This window comes from Palaemon carinicauda, chromosome 15 (genome assembly GCF_036898095.1).
Source record: "Palaemon carinicauda isolate YSFRI2023 chromosome 15, ASM3689809v2, whole genome shotgun sequence".
In the NCBI taxonomy this organism is placed as follows: Eukaryota; Metazoa; Arthropoda; class Malacostraca; order Decapoda; family Palaemonidae; genus Palaemon; species Palaemon carinicauda.
The window spans coordinates 34,545,452-34,566,819 of NC_090739.1; the positions used below are offsets into that span (position 1 = coordinate 34,545,452).

General features: G+C 35.4%; 1 protein-coding gene across 2 annotated transcripts in view; it reads right to left on the reverse strand.

Moving 5' to 3' along the window:
• LOC137654265 (5-hydroxytryptamine receptor 1A-like) overlaps positions 1 to 21,368 on the reverse strand; it is a 419,677-nt gene that overhangs the window by 13,600 nt on the left and 384,709 nt on the right. Inside the window, exon 3 of one of the 2 annotated variants that reach the window (XM_068387891.1) lies at positions 1,920 to 1,987. The exons of the other annotated variant lie outside the window; for it this stretch is intronic. The gene's annotated coding sequence lies outside the window, so the exon portion shown is untranslated. The remainder of the gene's footprint in view (positions 1 to 1,919; positions 1,988 to 21,368) is intronic. 2 annotated transcript variants of the gene reach the window in all.

The window sequence follows — 21,368 nt, forward strand, 5'->3', positions numbered from 1 at the left end:
AACATGAAGTATTATTATTATTATTATTATTATTATTATTATTATTATTATTATTATTATTATTATTATTATTATTATTATTATTATACACTGTACAAATATATTAAACGTAATAAGATCATGGATTATAGAAGCGATTTTCTTTTTCTTATATGTTGCGTAAGAAAAACTCTAACCAATCTTTTAATAGAGAGAGAGAGAGAGAGAGAGAGAGAGAGAGAGAGAGAGAGAGAGAGAGAGAGAGAGAGAGAGCCGATCAGTGTTTTGCAATGATACAGTCATGTTAAAAGAAATGATTGTTGCTGAAATATTATTATTATTATTATTATTATTATTATTATTATTATTATTATTATTATTATTATTATTATTATTATTGGTGAGACTACCATTTACGTAGTTGCTGCTTTTTAGTACCCTGTTTATTATAAACACGAAGACCACTTTCTTCTTCTCATCCTCCATCTTGAACAAACACCCACCGACAGACTAGCAGTCTGTTCCCTGATGCAGACGAATCGTACGGAAAATAACCGCTCGTGTGAAGACATGCTCTTTGACATGCAGAAATCTGCCGCACGGTTTCAAACTGCTCACGTGAAGCAAGCTTTAGCAGGGCATGTGTTTTGAAAATCACTAGTGTCCGGTTATTTTGCCGCACGGTTATTTACCGCAGTGGGTGAATTGCCTCATTGAACTATATTGATTTCTAAACCGTACGGTTGCAACCGCACGGTTTCAAACCGCTCGTGTAAAGCGGGTCTTATTGTCTTACCACAACTGTTCAGCAGCAAACTAGATGAATGAAGGCAATTCAAAGGTTTCATTTGTATCAATAGCTTAAAATCTCCCCCATATTATATAATAAAAGGATATTATGATGTCTGTCCAATAGTATTAAACAGAAAACGAGATAGTATACTACATACCTTTTAAGTTTTTTGTAATGATTTGAAAAGTCAGTAACGTTTGATTCCAAAGACCGTGAAAGCAACAATTATCAATAAAAATGCATAGCGAATTTTTACCTAAGCAAATTGTCGGACAACATTCATTGAAAAAGTCATAATTCTTTCTACAAAATTTTACACCGAAAATTCCACTTATTTAAGTGACTCGAGTACAAATGTTACTGTAAAAAGCATATAGTACAAACAATACTGTACACGGACAGCCAAAGAAAAATTTCATAATTAGTGGATATTTCTTGATTAAATTTGGTTCACCGTTGTCGGGTTTCTTTATATCTTTTCTTCTGAAAGAATTCGGTTCGAAGCCGTCGACTTCACAGGGTCAGGAATTCTGACGTTACTCCTAAATTGTCCAATACCTTCTGGCAGCAAAACATTTTTTGGTAGGAAACAATGCCGCAGCAATGACTGTTGTTTCCCCATTCTTCTGACAAACGTTTTTCATTTCTATCTCTTACTTTTGTTTCGAGGGAAAATAGAGAGAGTTTTCTTCTAACTAAAACCAGCGTATAAACATTGATTTGACTTATTTGTTGTCCGCTTCAATATTGTAGTTTTTTATTCTGCCATAAGCCTTAATTAGGAAAATTCTTTCGGATTTTGTTATGGCATTCTTAATTTCTCAAAAGTTTAATGTAAGATTTAAAAAAATAAATGATTAGCGTAGTGTTGTAACCATGAAGGATTTCAAATTTAGATGCAGTAATCACTATTAGCCCGTTTTTTAACAATGCTTAATGAAAGGGATAATGCAAAATTAAATGATGTAAAAGAAAAAAATATAAGTAGAAACATTCAAAAGGTAAAAATTATATAATCATTGAATAAATCCAATATTGACGATACATATAGAAAAATAAGGAAACATATAAAATGTAAGATATAAAATTACATTTTGCCAAAATGATACAAGAAGAAAATAACAAAGACAGAAAAGTTTAGACTTACGTAGGCGGTCAGCAGACGGCTTTAGATGGGCGTGGAGCCCCCGCCTTCCCTCTCGACCACCCCATATCCTGTGAAGGAAATGGAAGAAAAATGACTGAGATAGGACCAAAGGGACAGCGGAAATCCATCAAGATCAAGATATATATATATATACATATATATATATATATATATATATATATATATATATATATATATATATATATATATATATGTATGTATGAATTAAGATAGTATTTCAAGTGTATTACTTTAAATGCAAATATCATATTAAAGTCATCTTCACATCTTCTAGATTCATTAATTCATTATGGTATAAAGTGAAAATATTCGAAGCATTTTGTTTCTTTAGATACATAACGAACCAAATGCATCAAAATTAGAGGATAGCTGGAGTTCTTTTTACCATTTATACGTCATTGGGAGAAATTGGAAATTCTGACGTTCTCTCCTTTAATATTTTACATGATCCTCAGTGTAACTTACTGTTTATGTTGAGCAGACTTTACTTTTTATAAAGAAAATCGGGATGAACAAAGCTTAAATTTCCCTCCGATTCTAGAACATAAGACGAGAAAAATGTTTTGGTGGTTTTCTAACTTACGCAGAGAGAGGAAAACCTGAACATTCCGTATTACGTTACAAAAAGTATAAATGAAAAGAAAGAAAGAAAAAAAAAACTGAATAAATGAGAAATGGCATAGCGTTTGTCCTTATGTCATAAATCTCATAATCAATCAATATATCAATCAAATAAAGGACTGAAAATAAGGAGACAGTTGCAACTGGTAGATTTTACTGGTCAAAGATAAGCGTGTTTAGTGGTGTTTTTAATTAACCCCACACCTAAATATCTACTACATAGAAATGAAACTACTATATCCAGTTATTCTAACTCAAGAGGTCTATATATTAGTTTTCCCTAACTCTAGCAGCTGGTATTTGTCCTAGTGTTCGCGGTGGCAATGTCAACAGTGTTTTCTACATCATTGTGTTCCATTGTGAAACTTCTTCCATCGTTTAGAAAATGTCATAAATCTTAAGTGTTTAAAGTAATTCTATATTTCTGTTACCGTCTAAAATTTATCACTTATAATGCTCACAATCTCCAGTATGATTTATTATCTCGTCTAACACACATCCTCTTATTTCATAGGATATTATATTCAACGGCCTTTCTGCTGAACTATTTTTCCTCTTTAAAACAGTCACTTTCCTCCCTCAACGACGAAGACCGGCCTATTGATTAATCCTTTTATGTTGCTAACTTTGGAATCTCCAAATCAATTTCTTTCTTCACCCAAAATCTCTATTTGGATCTTTCATTTAGAATTTCATTTCCGTCCAGTACTGCTTCGGCTAATCACATTCATATATTAATTTTCTTTAGAGGAATCCAAAGACTCTGAAAATGGTTTACCAGGCATTATAAGAAACCGATTTCCCACCTAGTCTAAAACTCCAAACTGGTGAGAGTTGGCATGAAATGCAATATAAAGAAGATGGAACAACACTTAAAATACAACTTAACTAAGTAATTAAAGTATCTGGCAGTTTATTTGTGGACATAGCAAGCTAACTGAAATGCAGTCTTTAAAAATTATTTCAAGAAGGATTAAACTTCAAAATAGCACCGTTATAGAATAATATAATTAGCCTCGAATTGCAGGAATAAATCGACCATCAATCAAACGAAAACCCCAATATGAAACAAATTTAACGAAGTTTTTCTTTTCACATAAGAAAACCCGCATACAAATACAACAATGAGAGAGAGAGAGAGAGAGAGAGAGAGAGAGAGAGAGAGAGAGAGAGAGAGAGAGGGGGGGGGATTCCTCAAAATAGGTTGAGTTAGGAAGAGGTCTACCGAGTGTCAGGGGAGAAGATTATTAGATTGCCCAAAGCTTTACCCAAATCCTTTCGCAAGGAAGTTTACCAGTACTTTAAAGCCAGAGTATAAAGAATAATCCACGCTAAGTTGCTGGTATAGTGGAAGTTATCCTACTCTGACTGGAAGTGTACTAAAAATATATTTCTTCAAAGCTTCAATGTAGGTGGTCATCACGGTAAGAGCTTCCTTTATATTTTCTGAAACGGCATTTAATCTTCTTAGGATGCAAAATATTAATAAAACAAGGAAATGTTACACTATTAGTAGACAAGTTTCATTGCAGCAAACATAGAGTTAATCAACGAGATTGATTAACTACTTGGTAAACAGATCTAGTACGCCAACTGCAAAGGTCATCAATGCTGTCAGTAAATGGAAAGCTGGTGGCTGATTGATTTAGATTCAGACAGCTTTGTGCTAGAGATCAGTTCATAAATGTGGTAGAGTGTCAAGGGGAATAATAGACCTTCCATGACTCTCTCGACTTTACAATAACAACCGAAATGATTGAGAAGGTAGACCAATGGCATTTAAAGTGTCAAAATTATTACACAGTAATTATTCAGACGTCATTTAATACCATCTGCAGCAATAAACACTTAGAATATTGCTTTTCTTTTTAGGAATGAAATTTGTTCTGAATAAGAGATGCGAGTGGTAGGCTTTGACGAAAGGGTGTTATCGATAAAATCGATGAAAACCAAATTTATTCCATTAATCTTATTCAGCGCCCACCACACATTCACACATCGGGGATGGGATGGAGTGCTTCGAACGTTAAGGAAATTAACAAGTAAAACATTTCCAGTTGGATTTGGGAATTGTAAACTGGGCAACTTTGGTTCCGAAACGGTAGTTACTACTAATAACTAGATCAGCTGTACTATTATGGTGAAACGTGATATAATGATTATAAATCTAAAAAAAAAAAATAATGTGATATAAAACTATTGATAGATATTTACAAAATTGTACAAAACCATAGGTTTAAGTTATTTGATCATGTCACATATGTAATATCTTTAGTTTTAATAGTAACTCTAGTCTAAGTCATAATATAAACTCAGTAAGCGGTGACATTTCATTGATGGACTAATAGGATAATATATCAAATATTTAAAGACATGCAAACACAATAAATATACCGTTAATGAATGATAATTCAATGGTTCCGAGCCCGTGGGTAGTACAGGGAAAGAGATAGACCAAGCTGATAAAAAATGAATTTGAGTTCAAGGTAATATGATGGGTGAATGAAAATTAAATTAATGGTAAGTGGTGAACAATGTTCACATTGATTGAAGATGGTGAGCGAAGTTTCTAGTTAACGGTAAGTGGTGAACGAGGTTCACCTTAATGGCAGGTGGTGAAAGAGGTGCAAGTTAATGGAATGTGGTAAATGAGGTTCAGGTTAATGGCAAGCGGTGAAAGCGGTGCAAGTTAACGGAAGGTGGTAAATGAGGTTCAGGTTAATGGCAAGTGGTGAAAGAGGTGCAAGTTAATGGAAGGTGGTAAATGAGGTTCAGCTTAATGGCAGGTGGTGAAAGCGGTGCAAGTTAATGGAAGGTGGTAAATGAGGTTCAGGTTAATGGCAGGTGGTAAAAGAGGTGCAAGTTAATGGAAGGTGGTAAATGAGGTTCAGGTTAATGGCAGGTGGTGAAAGAGGTGTAAGTTAATGGAAGGTGGTAAATGAGGTTTACCTTAATGGCAGGTGTTGAACGAGGTGCAAGTTAATGGAAGGTGGTAAATGAGGTTCAGGTTAATGGCAGGTGTTGAAAGAGGTGCAAGTTAATGGAAGGTGGTAAATGAGGTTCAGGTTAATGGCAGGTGTTGAACGAGGTGCAAGTTAATGGAAGGTGGTAAATGAGGTTCAGGTTAATGGCAGGTGGTGAAAGAGGTGCAAGTTAATGAAAGGTGGTAAATGAGGTTCAGGTTAATGGCAGTGGTGAAAGAGGTGCAAGTTAATGGAAGGTGGTAAATAAGGTTCAGGTTAAAGGCAGGTGTTGAACGAGGTGCAAGTTAATGGAAGGTGGTAAATGAGGTTCAGGTTAATGGCAGGTGGTGAAAGAGGTGCAAGTTAATGGAAGGTGGTAAATGAGGTTCAGGTTAATGGCAGGGGGTGAAAGAGGTGCAAGTTAATGGAAGGTGGTAAATGAGGTTCAGGTTAATGGCAGGTGTTGAACGAGGTGCAAGTTAATGAAAGGTGGTAAATGAGGTTCAGGTTAATGGCAGGTGTTGAACGAGGTGCAAGTTAATGGAAGGTGGTAAATGAGGTTCAGGTTAATGGCAGGGGGTGAAAGAGGTAAAAGTTAATGGAAGGTGGTAAATGAGGTCCAGGTTAATGGGAGGGGTGAAAGAGGTGCAAGTTAATGGAAGGTGGTAAATGAGGTTCAGGTTAATGACAGGTGGTGAAAGCGGTGCAAGTTAATGGAAGGTGGTAAATGAGGTTCAGGTTAATGGCAGGTGGTGAAAGAGGTGCAAGTTAATGGAAGGTGGTAAATGAGGTTCAGGTTAATGGCAAGTGGTGAAAGAGGTGCAAGTTAATGGAAGGTGGTGAACGAGGTTCATCTTAATGGCAGGGGGTGAAAGAGGTGCAAGTTAATAGAAGGTGGTAAATGAGGTTTACCTTAATGGCAGGTGGTGAAAGAGGTGCAAGTTAATGGAAGGTGGTAAATGAGGTTCAGGTTAATGGCAGGTGGTGAAAGCGGTGCAAGTTAATGGAAGGTGGTAAATGAGGTTCAGGTTAATGGCAGGTGGTGAAAAAGGTGCAAGTTAATGGAAGGTGGTAAATGAGGTTCAGGTTAATGGCAGGTGGTGAAAGAGGTGCAAGTTAATGGAAGGTGGTAAATGAGGTTCAGGTTAATGGCAGGTGGTGAAAGAGGTGTAAGTTAATGGAAGGTGGTAAATGAGGTTCAGCTTAATGGCAGGTGGTGAAAGAGGTGCAAGTTAATGGAAGGTGGTAAATGAGGTTCAGGTTAATGGCAGGTGGTGAAAGAGGTGCAATTTAATGGAAGGTGGTAAATGAGGTTCAGGTTAATGGCAGGTGGTGAGAGAGGTGTAAGTTAATGGAAGGTGGTAAATGAGGTTCAGGTTAATGGCAGGTGGTGAAAGAGGTGCAAGTTAATGGAAGGTGGTAAATGAGGTTCAGGTTAATGGCCGATGGTGAAAGAGGTGCAAGTTAATGGAAGGTGGTAAATGAGGTTCAGGTTAATGGCAAGTAGTGAAAGAGGTGCAAGTAAAAGGAAGGTGGTAAATGAGGTTCAGCTTCATGGCAGGGGGTGAAAGCGGTGCAAGTTAAAGGAAGGTGGTAAATGAGGTTCAGGTTAATGGCAGGTGGTGAAAGAGGTGCAAGTTGATGGAAGGTGGTAAATGAGGTTCAGGTTAATGGCAAGTGGTGAAAGATGTGCAAGTTAATGGAAGGTGGTAAATGAGGTTCAGGTTAATGGTAGGGGGTGAAAGAGGTAAAAGTTAATGGAAGATGGTAAATGAGGTTCAGGTTAATGGCAGGTGGTGAAAGAGGTGCAAGTTAATGGAAGGTGGTAAATGAGGTTCAGGTTAATGGCAGGTGGTGAAAGAGGTGCAAGTTAATGGAAGGTGGTAAATGAGGTTCAGGTTAATGGCAGGTGGTGAGAGAGGTGCAAGATAATGGAAGGTGGTAAATGAGGTTCAGGTTAATGGCAAGTGGTGAAAGAGGTGCAAGTTAATGGAAGGTGGTAAATGAGGCTCAGCTTAATGGCAGGTGGTGAAAGAGGTGCAAGTTAATGGAAGGTGGTAAATGAGGTTCAGGTTAATGGCAGGTGGTGAAAGAGGTGCAAATTAATGGAAGGTGGTAAATGAGGTTCAGCTTAATGGCAGGTGGTGAAAGCGGTGCAAGTTAATGGAAGGTGGTAAATGAGGTTCAGGTTAATGGCAGGTGGTGAAAGAGGTGGAAGTTAATGGAAGGTGGTAAATGAGGTTCAGCTTAATGGCAGGTGGTGAAAGAGGTGGAAGTTAATGGAAGGTGGTAAATGAGGTTCGGGTTAATGGCAGGTAGTGAAAGAGGTGCAAGTTATTGGAAGGAGGTAAATGAGGTTCAGCTTAATGGCAAGTGGTGAAAGCGGTGCAAGTTAATGGAAGGTGGTAAATGAGGTTCAGGTTAATGACAGGTGGTGAAAGCGGTGCAAGTTAATGGAAGGTGGTAAATGAGGTTCAGGTTAATGGCAGGTGGTGAAAGAGGTGCAAGTTAATGGAAGGTGGTAAATGAGGTTCAGGTTAATGGCAAGTGGTGAAAGAGGTGCAAGTTAATGGAAGGTGGTAATTGAGGTTCAGGTTAATGGCAGGTGGTGAAAGAGGTGTAAGTTAATGGAAGGTGGTAAACGAGGTTTACCTTAATGGCAGGTGTTGAACGAGGTGCAAGTTAATGGAAGGTAGTAAATGAGGTTCAGGTTAATGGCTGGTGTTGAACGAGGTGCAAGTTAATGGAAGGTGGTAAATGAGGTTCAGGTTAATGGCAAGTGGTGAAAGAGGTGCAAGTTAATGGAAGGTGGTAAATGAGGTTCAGGTTAATGGCAAGTGGTGAAAGAGGTGCAAGTTAATGGAAGGTGGTAAATGAGGTTCAGGTTAATGGCAGGGGGTGAAAGAGGTGCAAGTTAATGGAAGGTGGTAATTGAGGTTCAGGTTAATGGCAGTTGTTGAACGAGGTGCAAGTTAATGAAAGGTGGTAAATGAGGTTCAGGTTAATGGCAGGTGTTGAACGAGGTGCAAGTTAATGGAAGGTGGTAAATGAGGTTCATGTTAATGGCAGGTGGTGAAAGAGGTGCAAGTTAATGGAGGGTGGTAAATGAGGTTCAGGTTAATGGCAGGTGTTGAAAGAGGTGCAAGTTAATGGAAGGTGGTAAATGAGGTTCAGGTTAATGGCAGGTGTTGAACGAGGTGCAAGTTAATGGAAGGTGGTAAATGAGGTTTAGGTTAATAGCAGGTGTTGAACGAGGTGCAAGTTAATGGAAGGTGGTAAATGAGGTTCAGGTTAATGGCAGGTGGTGAAAGAGGTGCAAGTTAATGGAAAGTGGTAAATGAGGTTTAGGTTAATGGGAGGTGGTGAATGAGCTACAGATTAATGATAGGTGTTGGAAAAATTTGAAGTTTAAGGCAGGTTATTAATAAGGTCCAAGTTTATGAAGGTTGAATGATGCTAGAGTTTATGATATGTGGTAAACGAGGTTCGAGTTAAATGAAGGTGGTGATCGAGGATAAAGCTAATGGTAAGTGATGCATTAGGTTCAAGTATATACGAAGTGAAGAATGAGATTCCATTTAATAGCAGGTAGTGGAAAAAGTGTGGTGAGCAAATGTTCAAGATAATGGAAGTAGGTAAAGAGATTCAAGCTAATGACAGGTGGTGAAGAGGATTTAGTTAAAGGTAAGTGGTGGAAAGGTTCTAGTTAGTGATAGGGGGTGAACCAAGTTCAAGTTAACTGCAGGTAGTGAACAAGGTTCAAGTTAATTGGATGTGGTGAACGATATTCAAGTTTATAATAGGTTATTAAAGAGGTTCAAAATAACTTTAGATGGTACATTAAGTTTAAGAGATAGTAAATGACAAATAGCTCAGCTTAATGGCTGGTGATGAGGGAGGATTGATTTTATGGCAGAGGGAGATTGAGATTCAAGTAAATGACGAGTGATGAATACTGTTTAAATTAATTGTAATAGAAAAATTAAGTTCGTGTTAATTTCAAGCAGAGGATGAGGTTGAGGCACCCTACAGAAGATGAACGAGGTTAACTTAATTAAAGGTGTTGAACCAAGATCGAGTTAATAGTAAGTTTTGAATGGAGTTGAGGGGTGTATGTAGTTAGTTGGGACAGGCATACACCTTTCTTAATACTTGTTACATCTCTTTGCCTCATGGGAAAAATTTTGTTTATCTTGGTATGAAATATAAAATTACAGTTATTTTTAAAATTCACGAAGTATGATTTATTGTCATCTTGTCAATGTTTGAGTTCCGCTCGTAAAAGGCAATAGAATTAACTGCAATTTTTCATTAAAGAAGATAATTGATCGTATTTGTACTTCTATTTATTTGTTCGACAAAGTTTTCCAAAAGTCACAAGCAATAAATTTTCAAACAAGTTTTCAATGCCTGGAACACTACTGAACTTCGATACAACACATCTTTACGCTAATAAAATCTGATACATTTTGTCAACCATATGTAAATTTAGCATAAGCTACTACGATTCATTTTCAGATCAGCATCTTGTCTACCCGGGATACCGGTATCTAATCAAGTTTCGTATCTCTAGTTTGGATATTAATCTTTGGCAAGTCATTCAGTTGGTTCTTTGTGCATGCTTTATAAGATTTATCAGAATTCTGAGCACCTCTGCATTTAGATCTCTCAGACTGCACCATCTAGTACGTAGTACTAGGTATGCAGTTATTTCTATCGGTGTTGCCTTCTCTACTAGCACAGGGCTCGATATTACACAGTATTCTACAGGTATATACCTAATTTCAGTTTTAACCAGATTTCGGAATTATCTTCTAATATGGTAGTTGAATTTGTGGACCTTCAGAAGTTCAAATCTGTTACAAATGCTTTTATGTTGAACTGATGGACATGTCTTGTTCCCTAGTTTATATATGACTTAACTATCTAACACTGTTACTGATTTTAATATATTCTAAATTTGTTTTTATTTCTCATTTATATTCAATCTCTACTTCCCCATTTCCTTTTCACTCTGGGCTGTTTTCTCTGTTAGATTCCTTGACCTTGTAGTGTCATTCTACTATTCCTTTTAGGGTTTTAGCCCGCTGCTCAGGTAATAATACAGTAATGACACTGTTGTAACCCATTTGATATCGCTATATAAATCAACCATATATCCACATAAATTTTTTTACTAATGCCAATTAATTTCAACCTCGGTACAGAGTTAAGTATAAGATTTATCCTAGGGCATTTATTTGTAAGCAACATACAGTATATTTGCTCATAAAAAAATGACAACAAAATCTACGGTTAGTTGTTGTATCATTACACTTCACTGATACAAACTAAACGACTTCCAGGGCTACAGATAGATATAATAGTCGCCGAAACTTGCTGGTCTTTACTTTTAGTATAGAGAGGGCATTATTTTTCCTACCGTAAGCGAGTGTCGACCTTTAAATATTATTGTCCTCAAGATATCTTCAAATGATTATTTACATTATATATATATATATATATATATATATATATATATATATATATATATATATATATATATATATATTTATATAACTAGTGTAAGTTACCCGTCAAGAAAGACGGCTAAATATTTAGATAGATATGCACCCACACAGATCTAACCCTTCTCACCTCCTTCCCCTTTCCCCTCTGGATAACCCCTCTCACCAGGGTATGACCATTCCCTCTTCCACATCCCCGAGGGACGGGGAGAAATCGATAGTTATACGTCTGGCAATGACGCTAAGCGTGACCATATATACAGTATATATCAGACACTTGCTCTATTATATAAGGGAGATACTTTCACCCCGAGATGGCACAGTGAATCATCCATTTATGAACCGCTTTAGTAACATTGAATCTGAACCACTTCTTACTTGCCACTTATTAAAAAATCGTGAAAGAGAGAAACAAGTATGTTTCAATGCAACCAACAATCTCGACATCATGCTTTTCATTAATTACCGAGATTCTAAAGCAAACGTCTCTTTAAAGATTACAGAGGTCAAACTTAGGTCAAGAGGACAGAACGATATCATGCAAAATGCAACTAATAGGCGCAGCCTGCGTTTTATCTATGAAGGCTTTAAAGTATAGAACTTCATGCCAAATGTGGTAGAAAACGCAATAAATACTGAACTTGGAAAAACACAAGTTCAAGTGCTCGTTAAATTCCTGGTATATTTCTTTACATTCTATATAAATCAGAGTCTTAGAGAGAGAGAGAGAGAGAGAGAGAGAGAGAGAGAGAGAGAGAGAGAGAGAGAGAGAGAGAGAGAGAGTTGAGATCGATAATTATTTATTTAGCTTTCAATTGATTTATGGGTCTTGCTTTCGCCATTATTTTGAGGTGTTCCTCACCCCCCACATCCCCCCTTTTTGACACAAATGAGGGATTCCAGTTGTCTGTTCCCTCCAGCCTCCCATTAACCGACACGAAATAAACTGAACTAAAATTTTACACGAAAACTCACTCATCCCACTTCAGAGCCGACATGATTTTCCACTTTGCATCAGTTGGAAAACACAAATTCTAATGGTTAAACAAGCAACCTTATACTTAACGTAACCACATTGTGCTTATGTGATTTTTTGAGTGTAGGAATCTTCACAAGTTTTCTTTCAAAGTAGCACCTGTGATAGAATGACGGTTTTAAACAAAATGCCCACCTCAAAATCAATATGGTTATATTTCTGCGAATAAAAATAATTCTCACCATATTGTGATCTACAAACAATGAATATTACGCCATAAAAACCACAAAGGAACAAAATTACTTGAATATAAGTTAATATAAAATATCAAAATTATCCATATGGATTCTGTTAGCGAAAGCGATTGTTGTATTAGCAACAAGGAAAATAGAACAAATAAATGCTCTGTTATTATCTCTGTTCATTAACATAATTTAGTTTTAAAATTCGAGGGCAAATGAAGGTAGACGCCAAAAGCTAACATAAACTAAGAAATTATATAGTTACAAAGAAAAACACTTGTTAACAAATCAGCAGGAACAGCTGGAATTCCATTTGAGGTAATAATCATTAATCATAAAGTTTCGTCAGATTAATACCATATACAGAAGAAATTATAGTAAGGAATTTCTATCGAAAAATTGCCTTTGTCAAAGTTTCAAATAACCCAAGACAAAATCATCATCATAACATAAAATTAAAATGACGATAATTTATTAAGGAGTACAGAATAGCCTGATGTCCTTACTTAAAAAATGCAATGCACTATAGCACAAATAAAAAAAAAATATATAGTAATACTTACGATTTCCTTCGGCTTAATTAATAATGAACAAAATATTGAATTGAAATTTCACCAAATAAAATAACCCCCTTTTCGAGTTTACTGACACAAATAACAACATATACTACAAAAACAAAAATATAATGTTTTACAGAAGTACGTTACGGATTTTTTTTTCTGCATAACCAATGTTTGTTAACGTATTTAAATGTAATATCTCTCTATGAAACATAACCATTTCGTATTTACAGTGATGAAAAAACTCAACAACATACATTAGGAAAACAAAAAAAGAAAAAGAAAAATTAGTTACAAAACACTGACTTACATTGCGCCATGCCAGAAAATAAACGCAAAGAAAACGCTGATAAAAACATATGCGTGAATATGTAGGTCAAGGCTCGGCCCCGCATCTGCGCTTCCTAAGACCTTATCTCTTCGAATGGGCCATAAATCAGATCTAGTTGTGGGACGTTAACTGAAAGCGGAAGATACCGTAGTATCGGTTATCTTGCCTAGAGGATGTATTCTTATTCATTAGTTAAAATCAAATATATGGAAAAATTATTCTTATTCGTTTGTTAAAATCACAAGTACGGAAAATTTACTTAACGTTACGTAAGAGGTTAGCTATAATTTCAAAGGATGTTAATATACCCTAGTGCTTAATTATAAGGCCTGAATATCAATTGTAATTATCCCACCCCAAAGATAGATCAGAATAAGTCCTTGAGGATTCTGCTATGAATGAGAGAAAGGCGATACAGATTGTAAAATCAATGTCACCGACATTATCTTTTAGAGATGAACAAAAGCAGAGGTTCATTTATTCTATTAGAAATGAAATACGACATAAAAAGATATTAACAACTTTGAAAGCAAAAAATATTTATTGAAAACATTTTCTATAGTGAATAAGACATAATTAACCTAAAATGGGAACTTATCAATAAATAAATATAATAGATGTTTATTCTATATCTGGCAAAAAGTGTTCAACTATCTACCACTAGTAATATAAAGTGTTACATATACGTTGCGTACTTTCCAGCCATGAGAGGAAAACACGATTGGCAAATCAAAGAGAAATTAAATAAGTTTCACTACCGTACCAGACCACCTAATGCCTAGCTACAATTACCTTCAAATCGTTTAAGAGATATGCTTTCTTATTATCACACACTCATTAATACAAGTAGAGAATGTCATTGTTTAGATAACTTTAAAAAATAAATTATATTTACTCGCACATTACAAACTGTGTGAATATATATATATATATATATATATATATATATATATATATATATATATATATATATATATATATATATATGTACACACACACACACACACACATATATATATATATATATATATATATATATATATATATATATATATATATATATATATATATAACATAAGCATAAGCGTTTATACAAATTTGTCCAACGTGCCTAAAAATAATTAGCTGACTGGGGGTTCTATTGCCACCACAGTTTCAAGTTTGGGGTCCTGAGATCTTCGAAAGTTTCCAGGGTAACAAGGATTTCTTTAAGACTCCACCAAATATCTTCGGGGGCGAGGAGATGAGAGGAAGTCTCTCCTTCAGTTAAGCCTAAGCGAGGAACACCAGCAATAAATATAGTTAAGGAAGTTTGGCTCTGACCTGCGGCTCTAAATTCATTACAGGGAGAAGACGGAATTCTGTATGCCCTTATATCACTGTCATCCAACATATTTTTACCCTCACTCTTCTGAACACGCACACAGACAAATATACATACATGCATACCTTTATATACATATATATATATATATATATATATATATATATATATATATATATATGTATACATATATATACATACATATATATTATATACATATATATATATATATATATATATATATATATATATATATATATATATATATATATATATATATATATATATAGATATATATGTACACAAATGCACATATATCTCTTTCCATATATATATATATATATATATATATATATATATATATATATATATATATATATATATACTTTGCAACTGAAAAACAAGCATTAGAGAATGCGACGGAAGAGGGAGGCTTACAATAAGTTGGTGGTGGTGTATATATATAAATATATATAAATATATATATATATATATATATATATATATATATATATATATATATATATATATATATATATATATATATATATATATATTAGGTTTTTCCCCCTAAGGAGGGGTGGCTGAGCTCTTGAAATATAGCAGTACAACGGTCATTGCCACAGAAAAGGCCCTAAAAGGATTGTACCGATGGCGTGAAAGACGCATAGGAAGGCCTCGATATCTAAGTGTAAGAATATGTGACTGGGGAGGAAGAAGAGCTAAAGCAAACAGCAATTCCCAAACAACAAACTTTATTTACAGGTAACTCAGTATTTAGAGCCCCCAAGGGATCACATAAGGGTTACAACTGCGTATTTCAAATTAACGGGCTTTGTTGATAATGTTGACATTAGCATAAAACATAGATGACATAACAATGGAATAATAATAGTTTAAATTAACTTGTTACATTTAACGAGTTTTTATGGAGTCCAATAATTATAAGGGCTGTACTATCGAAAAAAAAAAATAGGGCAACCTTCTTCATTTGCATGTGCATTACATGGCTTACCCCCTTAAGCCGACCTGCATTTGATAGAGGGTGGCTTGCCCTAGAGAGTCGTACTGTTGGCGGGTTGTCATGCAGGAGATATGCAGGTTTAAGGCGATCAATGGTGATCCAATCATCTTTACCACGAACGTTGAGGAGGAAAGCTTTCGGAGTACGACGGATGACAAGGAATAGGCCCATATATGGAGGCGTAAGTGGTAGCTTGCAAGCGTCGGTGTGCATGAAGATGTGTGTTGCTGTGTATTGGTCTTTGTGGTATGTGCTGCTTTGATTGGGGCTTATAAGTATGACAACAGGGGATAAATTTCCCCACAACATGACGCAGGCAGTGTAGATTTATGGAGGTGGTGTGGGCGGAAAAAAATCCCACAGGGACAACCAAGAAGTCATATACCATTTCAGCCTCTGAGACATCCACGTTGACCTTTGGCGTGGTCTTAGTCCATAGGAGGACCCAGAGATGTTGTGGAAACCAACTGGAGTCTTTGCAGAGGGACATCAAAGCTTTTTTGAGGGTATGATGTAAACGTTCCACCATTTCATTGGATGTAAGGTTGCAAGTGGTAATCTTATGTAGAGTGATCCCTATACGATGGCTTATTGATGTCCACAATTGAGAGCTGAAATTGGCACCCTTATCGGAAGTGATATGCACTTGAATGCCGAATCTTGCTATCAATCAGGAGAAAGAGGCAGTAATACATGAAGTGGATGTTGAATCTTGCATTGGGATGGCTTTAAGGCAGCGATTGTGCTGGCTTTAGGGCAGCAATTGGAGAGATCGACAATTGAGAGAAAGTAACGGTATCCTTATGACGTGGGTAGAGGGCTAACCACGTCAACTTGAATGTGGCAACATGATGAAAAATGCCCAAACCTGATTCTGTGTTGATGTACTTTTGAAGTTTGACATGAAATACAGGTACAGACCCAATTTTTGGCAACTTTAATAATGCCATGCCACATGAACTTCAACTTCAGTAATTGCATGGGGGCAGGTATCCACGGGCATGGCCTACCAGTATTTACGTCACAGATGAGGGTGGCGTTGGAATCATTGAGGGGGACATCTTCCCAATGAAGAAACGTTAAGGATGTCCTGCAGGTCTGGTACTCAGGGTTCTTTCATTGGGATTCTGCCAAGGACTTATAATACAATCCCAGGTGTACTGTGGTCAGTATGTTTCTGGAAAGGGCATCAGTAACAGGAGTCAGTTTACCAGGGAAGTATTGAATCATACAGTTGTATTCAGAAATGGCAGAGAGATTTCGACAATGATAAGTGGACCAGGTGTTGAACTGTCGAGTGAAGTTGTACACAACGTGCCCTTCAAGAAGTGAAACAAGAGAATGGACAGCAAAATACACCAACAGTAATTTGTGGTCAAAAGTAGAGTAGCTGGATTCTGTCTTGGAAAGTTTTCTACCAAAGGATAAGGCGATCCATTGATTATTTGTTCGAGTACTTCCCCAATGTCATTATCACTGGCCTCAGTGGAGAAGGGGAGAGGGTGCAGTTGGTACAGGAAAGGTGAGAGCAATAGTAGTTGATAGGGCTCTCTTTGCATTGAAGGCCGCATCCTGAAGGGGACCCCACTTCAGCTTTTGTGGCTTGCCCTTCATGGAGTTGTTGAGTGGTAGTAATGGCTGACAAGAACCAGTGATAGTACAGTAGCTCACCATGCCCAAGAGCTCCTGCAGCACTTTGACAGTCGAGGGGGTGGGGCATTTCTGTACTGCTGATTTCTCAGGGATGGGGTGAATGCTTTCCTCAGTGATACGAAGACCCAAGAATGCCACTACCTAAGCATTAAAGGTACACTTGTCATACCTGATTGCAAAGCCATTCTGCTGCAGGTGGTCGACGACGATGTATAGGTGATGTAGATGGTTCTTTTTGGAAGGGGGAGAATATTAGTATGTCATCTAGGTAACATACGCAGAAGCTGGGGTATCCTAAGATGCCATCCAAGTGTCATTGATATGAGTTAATTGAAGGAATATGTACCGAAAAGATTGGTGATATCAGTCTTGCCGCGAAGGTAGGTGGTGATGTCAGCAATGTTGGGGAGGGAGAAGTGGTCTGGTTCTGTCTGCATGTTAACACGCCTGTAATCCACACAAGGTTGTAAGGATCCATTCTTGTTCAGGACAATGTGCAGGGGGGATGACCATGGACTTCAGGCCTTTTGACAAAGTCCCATTTCTTCTATTTTGGCAAATATGCGTTTAGCAGCTGCCAAACGGTAATGTCAGATTCTCGCAAAGACCCGGGGACCCGTTATCTTCTTATGGTGATAGATATTGTACCTGGTAGGAACCATAGGCATCTGTCGTAGTTCTGGACGAAAAACGTCGGGATATAACGTGAGGAGGTGGGCAAAGGCATCCGTGGGTGTGCTGATCGAGGTCAGAGAGAGCAGGTGATAAAGGTGTTGATGAGTAAGAGCTGGCGTTGACTAAATGTCAATGTGTGAGTTAACTAGGAAGTGGGAATGAGTGAGGAAATCCGCACCGATGAGAGGCAGTGTAACAAAAGGTTAAAAAAAGAATTATCTTTATGTGAGGTTCCCAAAATGGCAATTTTCTCTCTAATGCCTAATCAGTATTAGCAACAACCTACCTGGTTTAGACAATTCAAGAAATTCTGAAGTTATATGAGAAAGTAAAACGTACAGGGCACTGACATACTTTCTTCAGCTTTAATAACTAGAAATAAATAATAAGGATGGCAAACACCTGAGTCTAAATTGAACGCATTCGATCCCCTGGACTCCGCTAGAGGACCCGTTGACATCATAAATGTCAGAAAATACATTAAAAAGTGGCCAATACTAGAGAATAAGTAGAAAATGGAACAAGAGAGAAGTAAATTCTAAAAAAAAAAAAATGATAAACGTCATAATACCTTGGAGTACATCAATAGCATATATATATATATATATATATATATATATATATATATATATATATTATATATATATATTATATAATATTATATATATATATATAATATTATATATATTATATAATATTATATATATATATATATTATTGTATATACAGTATATATATATATATATATATATATATATATATATATATATATATATATATACTGTATATATATATATATATATATATATATATATATATATATATATATATATATATATATATATATATATCACCAACGCATATCCACGCAAAGGCCTCTGCTAGATTTCGCCAGTCGTCTCTATCATCAGCATTTAAATCAATACTTCTCCATTCATTATTATCTACTTCACACTTCATAGTCCTCAGCTATCTATACCGGGATCTTCTAACTCTAGTGCCTTGTGGGGTCCAATTAAATATTTGATGAACTAATCTCTCTTGGGGAATGCGACATATATATATATATATATATATATATATATATATATATATATATATATATATATATATATATATATAATACAGTTAAGCCATCGTCCTCATGTCTTTTTTTCTCAAATTGTCAAAATCTGTATTTCTAATTTGATGACAATCCTTGATATCCCTCATTATGAAGATGAAAACACCCCTCTAAAGTCATGCAAATCTGCACCTACATCCAGATATAAATAAAAATATAATCTAATTTATTATCAAATGAATAACTTCTGTTTGTATAGCCATAAAAATGTTTTCTCATGAGTTTAAATACAATTAAACCATCATGTGGCTTTACTCAAACTTCCACCAGCATGAGAGATATATATCACCATAGAAATTAACGTAGGAATACAGTAATCAAATTTACTGACATCTAAAGGTAGTATAGCTAAAATAACCAAAATTGAAATGAACAGGAAAAAAACCTATTGCCATAAAATAATATTGCAGAAATAAATAATAATCAACAAAGACAATAACAAATTGACAATTAAAGACGTGCTTATACGAATCAACAAAAGCAAACTTAAGAGTCGTAAAGTAAATAATTTGCCCCCTAAGAAAACAAATAACTGAATCAAATTTGACATAGCAAGACACCTTGTAAAATATCTATTTTGGAAAACTCTATATCACAGTGTTGAACAATTCCTTGATGGGGGCTCTATTTTCCTGTTTTTCTATCTCGTCATCCGTGGTTCGAAGGTTTGCTTGATCGACTAATTTTAAATGGAACAAGGCATTTTGGAGCTTTAGCGTGAAATTCTTTCGCTTTTTATTCTTGTATTTGTATCTTTTTTCCCCCCTTTTTGCTGGTCAACTGACGAAATATTTCATGGTAGGGTAGATTTTCCCCAGATTGGAAAAGGGAGCCCAATACTTTTTTTGGATTGGCCAACATAATAAGAGGTCTGATTGCCTTTGCCTTTTATATATATATATATATATATATATATATATATATATATATATATATATATATATATATATATATATATATATATGTATATATACACATGTATATATATATATATATATATATATATATACACATATATATAAGGGTTCTGGTTTACTTTGCCGTTATAAATATAGTGTGTGTGTATATATATATATATATATATATATATATATATATATATATATATACATGACATATATATACAGTATATATATATATATATATATATATATATATATATACATATATATATATATATATATATATATATCACTAGCTAAGCTATATCCCTAGTTGGAATAGCAGGATGATACTAGAACGATCGCTCGGTAGAGCGCATGCCTTTGCATATATCATGCTATATATTTCAATAAAGGCAATAGAATTATGCACATTCTAACAATAGTTTCATGCGAATTGGATAAAAATTGATCACGACACAGCAAAAAAGAATGTTTTTACCTTTTCGTTACCCTCAACTTGACCCTTCACCCAATCACTTGCAAAATCTAATCAAATTATCCTTGGATCATGTCCAATTATCCCAAATTTCATGAAAATAGGTCAAATAATTTTTGAGTTTAGTAAATCACAGACACAGACAGACATACAAACAAATTAATACACATACAATGGTATTGACATCACTATATCATGGTGTATATCACAAGATAGGCAATAGAATTATGCACATTTTGACACTAGTTTCATGTAAATAAGATAAAAATTTACCACAACATGGCAAAAAGACGTTTTAGACCCTTTCGTTACTTTGACCTTGACTTTTAACCCAATTACTCCCATAACCTAATCACATTGTTCTTTGATCGCTAACACCCATCCCACCAAATTTATTGAGATTCGGTCAAATAGTTTTCGAGTTACACGAATCACAAATACACAGACGAATATACAAACAAATAAATGCACAAAAAGTGTACTGACATCACTATATCATGTTGTATAGCATAAGGTAAGCAATGGAATTATGCATATCAGATAAAAATTTACTACGATATAGCAAAATGACACGTTTTACCATTTCGTGACTCTAAACTTGACCTTTTGACCCAAGCACTCCCATAATCTAACCAAATTGTCTTTGGATCATGGCCAATCATCCCACCAAATTTCATGAGATTTGGACAAACAGTGTTTGAGTTATATGATTCGTTTTTACCTTTTCGTGACCTTGGCCTTGACTTTTGACCCAGTCACTCCCAAACTCTAATCAAATGGTCGTTTGTTCATGGCCAATCCTCCCACCAAATTTTATCCGATTCAGTCAAAATAGTTTTTGAGTTATGCGAATCACAAACACACAAACAGAAAACGCCTATCAAAACATAAATGCCGCAACTGTGTAAAATAGCCTAGTGAGGGAAGGAAATGAAATAAAGAAATAAATACTCTATACGAAAAGTGATGACTAAAGAACATAAATTATCTCAAGATCCGTAATAACGTTAAAACAGATATGTCATATATAAATTATAAATAGAGACTCA